This window comes from Myxocyprinus asiaticus, chromosome 26 (assembly GCF_019703515.2).
Source record: "Myxocyprinus asiaticus isolate MX2 ecotype Aquarium Trade chromosome 26, UBuf_Myxa_2, whole genome shotgun sequence".
NCBI lineage: Eukaryota > Metazoa > Chordata > Actinopteri > Cypriniformes > Catostomidae > Myxocyprinus > Myxocyprinus asiaticus.
This window is the reverse complement of record NC_059369.1, coordinates 37449285-37459286: the sequence shown is the minus strand read 5'-3', so window position 1 is coordinate 37459286 and position 10002 is coordinate 37449285.

Sequence of the window (10002 nt, the reverse complement as noted above, 5' to 3'; positions counted from 1 at the left end):
ACGTCTGGATAAGATATTTCAGGTAAACATCTGATGTTCTTTGAGAAAATATGTGAACTCAGAGCCTTATTTAAAGTATCCAGTAATGATACAGGAAGTGCTTCAAGGCCAATGGCTTTCTAATTCCTTTGTCATTGTTTACATCCTAGAAATTACGGAAGCCCTGAACCACAAGGTGGAGAAAAAAAATAACGGTGAAAAAAATAAATAGTGTATCAGTTCCTTCCTGAGCCTAAGTAAAAGGACAGACATAATAATAATTTCCCCATGTTTCCCATTTTCCTCAATACATTCCTTCGCTTCCATCATGTAACACTGAGCAAACGGCATGACCAACAATTTCAAACAAAAAAATAACTCCAGTTGTTACACGACAACGAATGCCATATCAAACGTATGTAACCTGATTTTGTCTTGATTAAGGTTTGTAAACCCTTAAATAAATAATAAATGTATTATTCAGCTATATAGCAACAGAGAAAGCATTAAAAGCATAAGATTACATGTTTATTGATAGTCAAGGTTGGTACTGCATGCATGTTTTTTTGAAGAGAGGGGAAAAAAAAATGTGAAGAGAAAAAGATAACATTTTTGAAGAGAGAAAAAAAATTTTTACCGTTTTTTTCACCGTTATATTTTTTTTTCTTCCCACCTTGTGATTCAGGGCTTCCGTAAGAAATGGTCTGTATAGCTGGAGTTTCGTTTACTGCCCCCCTGCTGAAAACATGTGGTATTTCAAGCTTGACATTTTTTGATGGTAGGAATATTCCTTATTTCGGTCAGGGGACATGATTCCAAGCAGCAGACAGCTAGACAAACACAGAACAGACATACAAGCGGATATTTTGTCTTACTCAGTCACTCAAATATTCAGACTTGCTGAGTTCAAATGCTATATTATGCACTGAAGTAACAAACAATTACTAAAATAATTAAGAGAAATGATGTAGGATAATACAGCAGTGAAGTCTGAGGAGCTGAGCAAGCCATAGAGGTGTGACATCTCTCGCTCATAATAGCGACAGACAAAATGCTGTCAAACAGTTTCATCAAAAGAGAGAGAGAGACATATAAGCCTGTGATCTGAGCCCATATGTTCAGCGTTCTCACACGTGACTAAATCATACACAAAATTGTATTCACCCCATTCACTTTAACAGTTTGACTCATAAGAACTCATGTAGAACTGCCTGAAAACTATAAAAAAAAAATTGTTTAACCTGATATCTAAGTAAGAACTAGGCAAAAAGAATAGAGCTCATTAAGAACATTTTCTTCGAGTTTCATGTGACATTACCATAAAACAGTGTTTCTCAACCACTGTGCCGCGGCACACTAGTGTGCCGTGAAAGATTGTCAGTTGTGCCGTGGAAAATGTTCAAATTCCACAAAATAAATAAATGCATGGGGGAAAAATATCATTTCAGGGATCCAAACTCCTCACCTTTCAGAGAAATTCGCCATTTTGAAACCATAATCGGTCACTTTTGTGATTGTGAAGAGCAATGATTAATGTGCACAAGTGACTGATATTTATACGCATTAAAGGTCTTTCACATGACTCACGTCAGCGAATTCACTGAAGTCTATGAAGTGACGCCAATTCACACACACATTTTTGCTTCACCAATGATGTCTTTGGGAATACTAAGCAACAAGAAATATTTGAAAACTGTCCAAATTTGTGAAGAGACATTGAATGTCTCATAATTTCTTTTAATTAAATATTACCTTATTGTTTACGAATATCAGAGACCCCAGTTATTGAACTAATTTAAATTCACCAAGAAAATGCTTAGACCTAAACATAAATGAGTCCTTTTATTACTTTCTGTATTTCTCTCTCTTCCAAATACATGTTCTCTATGTTTATTGTGCACACCTCCCACTTTTTTACGTGGCAAACTCGTAAAATCGCCCCTCTGTGACGCTTTCTGCAACTCTTGTCATGTGGAGGGCAATGCGGCACTTGACGCTGCCGTTGACGCGTCGACTCAACTCATGTGAAATGCACTTTACAGTGACCAAAGAACATTATTGAAACTCAAAATTATTATTATTTGTCTATTATTTTTGTTTTTTGTTTTTTGCATAGCCGAATTTCAAACATTACAAGTAAACACGCTACTAAGACGGACAGAAAACATGGACAAGTTCTTGAAAAGGAAAAATATTGACGATGGTTAGCTTATGTGGGATAGTGGTGTGCCATAGAATTTTTTAGTCGTAAAAAGTGTGCCGTGGCAGAATAAAGGTTGGGAAACACTGCCATAAAAGGTGCACTAAGTTTGTCCTCATTAAAAAAAAAATTTACCCCTAAAGAAATGAATACTTCGCCACTTTTGACAAGTATGTTTTAAATTATGTACACTCACATGAGATAAAGAATTCAGTCATATCAGTTGACTAATAAAGGCTGGTTTATTTGAAGAGGACCTATTATGCTCTTTTGGGATTTAAAAGGTCTGCAAAGTTACAAAGCACAAAGTCCATGCCAAAGGGAGTTACTCTCTCCCACAGAAAACACTGCTCCTGAACTGCCTGAAACACCTGGTTTGCAGTCCAGCCATTACTTCCGTGACTTAGCTATGTCACTATGTAACACATTTGCATAATGCCCGCCTCAGGAATGTGCTGCTCAGGAAGCCTTGGGAGCTGAAACTGGGTTATGCTAAGGGGCTTTACATTTCCGACACACGCTCTAAGTGGTTGACCAATCACAAAAGACTGGGCCAGTTGACCAATCAGAGCAGACTTGGCTTTTCGGAAAGGGGGGCTTTAAATAGACAGGAGTTAAAACAGAGTGTTTCAGGCAGAGGGTGAAAAGAGGTGCTGCAGCAATGTACAGTATGAGAAAAAGAATGTGTTTTTTGAACATTAAAGGATGTAAACCTATTCTAGTAGACCCCCAAAATAAAATTATGAACCTGTAAATGAGCGTAATATGGACTCTTTAACACGGAGCTGGGCTGCCTCAGGAGGGTGGTCATTTTTAGATCACATGACTAGCCAAAAATTACTCGCTTTAGGTGTCACCACTAGGTGTCAGTGTAAGTCATAGATGACTGCCATTTTAGCCAGTGCAAAATAAACACATTTTGATTCAGTCATCTTCTGTCACAGTGAGCAAGGATAATCAAGATCTATTCTTATTTTAGGCACAACCTTCTATGACTGTTATGTCCGATTCCTCAGTTTGAGCAACAGGATCTAAACTGTCAAAGTGAAAATCTGAACAGGTCAATTTCTTGCCTCAAGACTTATTCTGTAATTATGTTAATTATCAATTATTATTTGGTACCTAGCACCTTCACAAGAATCCTGACATTAAAGATAAAAGGTGTGAGAACAAATGCTTGTACGTGTATGTCTGAATGATTCACGTATACGGCTAAATCTCTAGCAAATGCCTTCCTGTACCTTCCTACTCCGCAATTCTGCAGTGCCTTCTAGAGGTAAATGATGAAAAAGAAATAAACAGGATATACTTTGGAAACATTCACCTTCAAAAGCTAATTGAATAAATGTCAATGTTAAATATAAGGCTCTATTAAGCCTTTATGGTACTGTAACCATTTGGCAACAATTTATTTTCTTTCACTTTCTTACCTTACAGAAATAAACAACAACATAATGCATTGTAATAAAATGAAAGGGCAGTCTTTACAGTAACCAACAATATGTTTTTTTTTTTAAGCCACAGACCATTTGATTTTGACTCCAATTTTTCCCTGGGGTCACACCTGCTGAAGTGCTCCAAAAATTGCTTTATTAAACACATTTGGCTGTTTCCTCTACATCATGTTTTTTTTTTTTTCTTTTTTTTTTCCTACATATTTAAAAAGTTAATGAGATGTTGTTTACTGATCAACTTTACCTTACATAGTTTTACAGACAATTGAGAAGAAAAATAAATAAATAAATAAATAAGTAAAACTTTGCCATATGGCACAATGTACCACAATAGAAAACCAACTCTACCACAATGGACTTGCACCAATGCATTTTCTCATTGGGAATTTTTATTAATAGTGGCATCAATTATATTATTGCATTCATTAATTTATTTGGAAGTATTTTCAATAGTATCATCGCATTTACACATAAATAACATCAGTGAGGGTGAGCTAGGCTTACAGTGAAAATAATCGGCCACATTGAAGAACACATGATGATGATGATGATTCACTCAATTTTAGTTTGTGGTAATTCCAAGTGTAGCCTTTAAATGAATCGATTATTTAAAGAATGATTAATGGAAATAATGGATTATTATTATTATTATTATTATTATGTACAAACATATTCACCCGTTACAACGTACCGCGTAGTTTTTGTTGGACTCTGGCGCCACCTACTGACTGAGTATGAAAGTACAACTGTAAAATCACATCTCCAAGCTGCCTTGTAGGCGGTATTATTAGAATACACACGCCAGCGATGGACACAAATATACGAAAATGTATTTAAAATACAAATACATAATACCTCAGTTTAAATGTATCAAAATAAAATACAATATTTTGTATCTTGAAAATACACAAAATATATGTAAAATGGGCCATTCGGTGAAGTATAACTATTAGGCTGAAATCTTCTGGACCTATTCTGAATGCAAAGAACATTTTGGTGTACAACTGCTTAGAAACTTTTGTTTTAATTTCACCTACCTCTTCAATCAATTAAAGACAATTATATATAAACAGGTACATGATTACAAACTTATGTAGTTCAAAATGCCAAATAGCAGCCATTCCTATACTTATTTCTGTCCAGGTTACACTGCAGCCTCCTGTTACTTGTGGCGAATTCCCGATTAAATATACCTCCATTTATGTAGTACAGATATATTCCTATTATTATAAAAACAGCAACAGTACGCAATCTTAAATAAGACACAAAATTCAATGTTTGAAGAAAAAAAAAATTAACAGCAAAGAGATTCCTGTTGTTAAACAGCTGCGCTGCGTCTTCGTGGTAATGTTCAGGCAAAGATAAAGTGGAAGTAATGTATGTCTCTCATTACTCAATTCATCAAGGGTGTTCCAAACATGAGACACGAGTGCCCTGCTCCCTCCAGAGTTTCCTTCGGAGGGAGTAGGGCATAGGGATGCTCACGTCAGTTTAGAAATCGCCCCATATTTCCTTGGAGGAATGCAGAAAATTAGCTTACCCAACGCTAGATGGAGCCGTACTATGGAATGAAATATGTGCCATTGCGGCTTGAACTTAAATTTTAGGACTTGAATTTGAACATACTCACTTGATATTGAATGTGCAGTTTTGAACTTGAATTACCTCAAACTTGAACTTCAAATGTATGTGGCTCAAATTCAGATGACATTTTTTTAATATACTGATTCAGGTTTTATATTCAGATTCGGGTATATTTGACAAAGACATCCGGGTACTCAGAAAGTGTAATCGAGGCTATATGTAATCGAAATCCTTCTTGACCAATCACAAACTGTGTTGCCAATTTAGCGACTTTGTCGCTAGATTTAGCGACTTTTCAGAACTCTTTAGCGACTTTTATTAAAAAAAAGCACCTAGCGACAAATCTAGCGACTTTTTGGACAAACCTTAGCTACCTTCCGTAGAAGAAAGTCGCCAGTACTGTCCCGCGAGCGCATGGACTTGCTTTACTGCCCAGACTCGGAGGCACATCTCTCTCTGCGTCTTCTCTGTTCAGTGAGACTGACACAGAGAGAAAGAGGTGAGAAGGCGGAGCAGCACAATCAGTTGACCGCACGGCAGCTGACATAGACGTGAATGAGCTGCGCATGTGCAAACAGCGTTGTCAAGGACTAATCACGAATCTGTATTGTTTGCTCCCCTTTTGCTTTAAATTTAAAGTTTAATTTTATTTTTTGTAAATATGTATTTTTTTTTTAAACATGCACATCGTTTATTTATTTATTTATTTATTTTTTGTAAATATGCTCATACTTTTTTTTTTTTTTTTTTTGTAAATATGGCTTTGCGCTGTGTGACAGAAAAGATAAGAAAGTTTCTGTCGCTTCTAACTTTCTCTCTGAGTGATTGATAGGTATAGGGAATTAATAGGGTATTACAGTATGTATGGTAAGCACAGAGAAGCAAACACATGTAAAGGGCGGACACTATGCAAAATGCAAATGAAACGCGATGACGTCATGAATATGCTAATTAGCGTATGACGTCATCTAGCGACATTTAGAGACTTTTCGAGCAGGCTTTAGCTACTTTCCTTTGAGCAACACTGTGCTATGCGTCAAAATAAAGTTGTTTTAAAATGTACACATCACCCATACAAAAGTTTTTTTCACGATTTTACAGTAGTAACAGTAACTGATATTTTGACAAATGTTATAGTTTCATATTCATATCTAATATCAAAAAGTGGAAAATCTTAGTGGATGCCGTATATGGTATAATGACATGGAGAGCTTAAATAATTTTCAAGTAATTGCATATATTGCATATTTTTGCTGTGATCTTGTTTTATTGTTATAATCTTCACCGCCAACCCCTACCCCCCCTTTTGGTTATGGGCTGACTTGAACATCCCACTCTGGCCCTGCTAGCTACATTGACCTAGCCATGGTAATGACTGTCTGTGCTTATATGTCATTATACTGTAAATATAAGAGCAAATACATAAAGGGCTTTAAAGTCTGGACCTCCAAGACTTGTGGACAAATTATGAATAAAGTTTTCCTGTGTAATATATGTTCTGTTAGAATGATGTTTGATATTAGGAAATAAACTGGATAATAAATATAATGGGCTCATATAAATAAATATGCTCATCAAATTTAAAAAAGGGGGAAGAGAACTTATTTTTGTTGTTGACATCAACATCAAAAATAATGTCACTTGATACATGCATTCATACTTGAAAACCATGAACAAAACTTTGCAAGATAAAAGAAAATGTGACCCAGGATACATTAAATACAGGTTATGTTTTTTACTATGGTGAGTCGCCACTTGATGTCCAATGTAAAATCTGGGTCCCTAAGCAAAACCAGTTGAGAACCACTGATTTAGACAATTTGTGTGTGCTCAAAAAACAGCTGAAACTACTCTTGATTGTAATGAGTAAACAAACACATTCACTTATGTATGTGTGAGTAACTCAAGCACTGGAATTCTCCAGCAGCCAGGAATAATGTGTTCCAAAACATGGAAATGAATGTTCTGTGCATGTCTGTCTGTCTGTCTGTCTGTATAAAAGGCAAAATAAATAAACAAATAAATAAAACACAACACCTTAGCTTGGTAAATAGTTTATATATGACTTTTTTATCTTTGCAAATACAGCATAAAAACACATATGGTAACATTTTAAAACATTAAAGTGAGTCTGAGCCATTAAGACATGTAATGAGAATCTTCATTTATTTTACAAATAAAAAAAATAAAAAAATGAACAACAAAGTGACGCTCATCTTCATTCTCCCCAGACAATTCACTCAGACTACAGGCTACTCCCAGTTCTCAATTCAAATTCACAGTTGGCCATAATACTGATTCCTTAAATCATGCTTCTCACTTTATTAAAAGTATCTAACATTTAATGCAGTATTTCAAAGAAGAAAAAAGTATGGATACATTTGTATTTACACAAGCTTATTGAATGAGTTTCAATATATTGAATATATCTTTTATATATATTTTTTCTTTATTTATAGATGCTCGCTGCTCAGGGTCTGCACTACTTTAGTTTTCTCTCTTTCCACCTGAGCCTGAATTCAGATCCACTCCAACAGAATCCAAATCCAAATTAACATTAGATTTTATAACCAAATTAAAAATCAGAATACAAAATATATATGAGTCAGAGTTTCTTCATTCGTGTGTTAATTCATTTTTCTCCACAATCCATCGTTCCCATATAAGGATTTTCACAGGTAAGTGGAGTTGTGTGTATGAGAATGTGTGTGTGCGGTGTGTGAAGGGTTGTATTTTGAGAAAGTAACACACACATACACACATCATCCCATCTTGGCATCTTGTATAAAAAGTGACTAAATATACCACTGTTTCCAAATCATCTGCAAATACAAATGTATATTTAAAAAAACAAAAACAAAAACAAAAACATTAAAATAATAATAAAACAAGGCTTTGAGTACCTATACAATTATAGCGCTTGCAGCAAAAGAGACACCATGCATTCAGCACTGGGGGAAGATACAGGCACTCTATGGGACAACTATGTTTTTAGGGTCCTGGAACCTCCCTCTCCCCACACAGACATGCACACATTTCTCTCAGAATCTCTAGGAAGACGTCCTGACACCCTACAAACTAATAAATGACTGGTAAAGGGGATTTTTTTTACTGAAAAAGAAGCACAATCAAAACATATCTCAAAGACCCCATGAAATCAAATTTGGAGTTGTGTTGTTTTTAGACCATGTCTGTTGGCTTTGAGGCCATCTACTTTATATGCTAGTGTATGTTTTAGCAGATTTCCGCATTTAAAGAAATAGTGCACCCAAAAATGAAAATGTTGTCCAAATTCAATCACCCTCATGTTCCAAATAATTTAACCCTTGTGTTGTGTTCGTTTTGTGCTAACACATTTTGTGTTCCTGGTCAAACATTACCGGCCCACTAAGATTGTTTATAAAGCTCTCATATTGCATATATTATCACAAGCATTAGTTTGTGTCAGACCTTTTTTTTTTTAGATCTTTTATCTTGTTTTAGTTATTTTGTACTCCTTTTTGAACATATTTAAAAATATATATATTTTTATTGATAGAAGGATTAATTTAACTGAGCTTATACCAGGCCAGTAAAATATATAATATATATATATATATATATATATATATATATATATATATATATATATATATATATATATATATATGTATATATATATATATACATACAGTACTGTGCAAAAATCTTAGGCACATAAAATGCTTCACAAAAACATTTGTCTTAAGATGGTTATTTATATTTTCATCTTTAGTGTGTCAATAGGAAATATACATTGTAGACTCCCAAACATTTATTTTGCAAATAGAATAGAAGAACAGGGAGCCCTGCAACAGATGGCATGGTCCCCACAGAGCCCCCCACTGAACATCGAGTCAGTCTGCGATTACATAAAGAGACAGAAGCAATTGAGACAGCCGAAATAGATAAAAGAACTGTAGCAAATTCTCCAAGAAGCTTGAAACATCCTATCTGCCAACAACCAAGAAAAACTGTATCCAGGTGTACCTAGGAGAATTGGTGCTGTTTTGAAGGCAAAGGTGGTCACACCAAATATTGATTTAGCTTTTTATTATGTTTACTGGACATTGTATGACGTTAATTGATAAATTAAAACTATTTATGGCATTATTTTACATAATTAAATTAATAATCACTTGATCTGAACAAAATAGATGTCATTTTAAAGCTTAGAATCTGGACTTTACAATGCATATAGCTGATAAGAAAACAAGAACTGTTTTGTTCCATTATTTGCAATTATATTCAGAGTTGGCAAAACCATAAAAAACAAGATGAGATAGCCATGTGTTATATATCATTGGAAAGGTCTCAATTAGGCCAAACTGCAGTGAGTATTATTGTATGAAATTCCCATTGACACATAAATATAACAAACAGGAGTGACTTTTTGTAACGTTTTTCCCTATTAATTCCTGAAACATACATATAACATAGACTCTGACATATCGTAACTTACAGTATACTATCCCGATTGAAACGAGCCCAAACACAACATAAAATGATATGTACATCTTGAAATATTCCTCAAAGAGTGTACATGGAAAGATGATGCACAAAAGGGCACTCAACACACATTGTGTGTGTGTGTGTGTGTGTGTGAGTTTTTGTATAAAGTGACTTTGTGTGTGCAAAGTATATGCTCATCTAAAGGACTGGGATGCTCCTGAACACTTAATATTTCTGTATTTTGTAGTCTATTCCATTCATTTCCAATGGCCGGTCATTTTTGACCAGGAACACAACAAGTGTAACAAAGTGAAA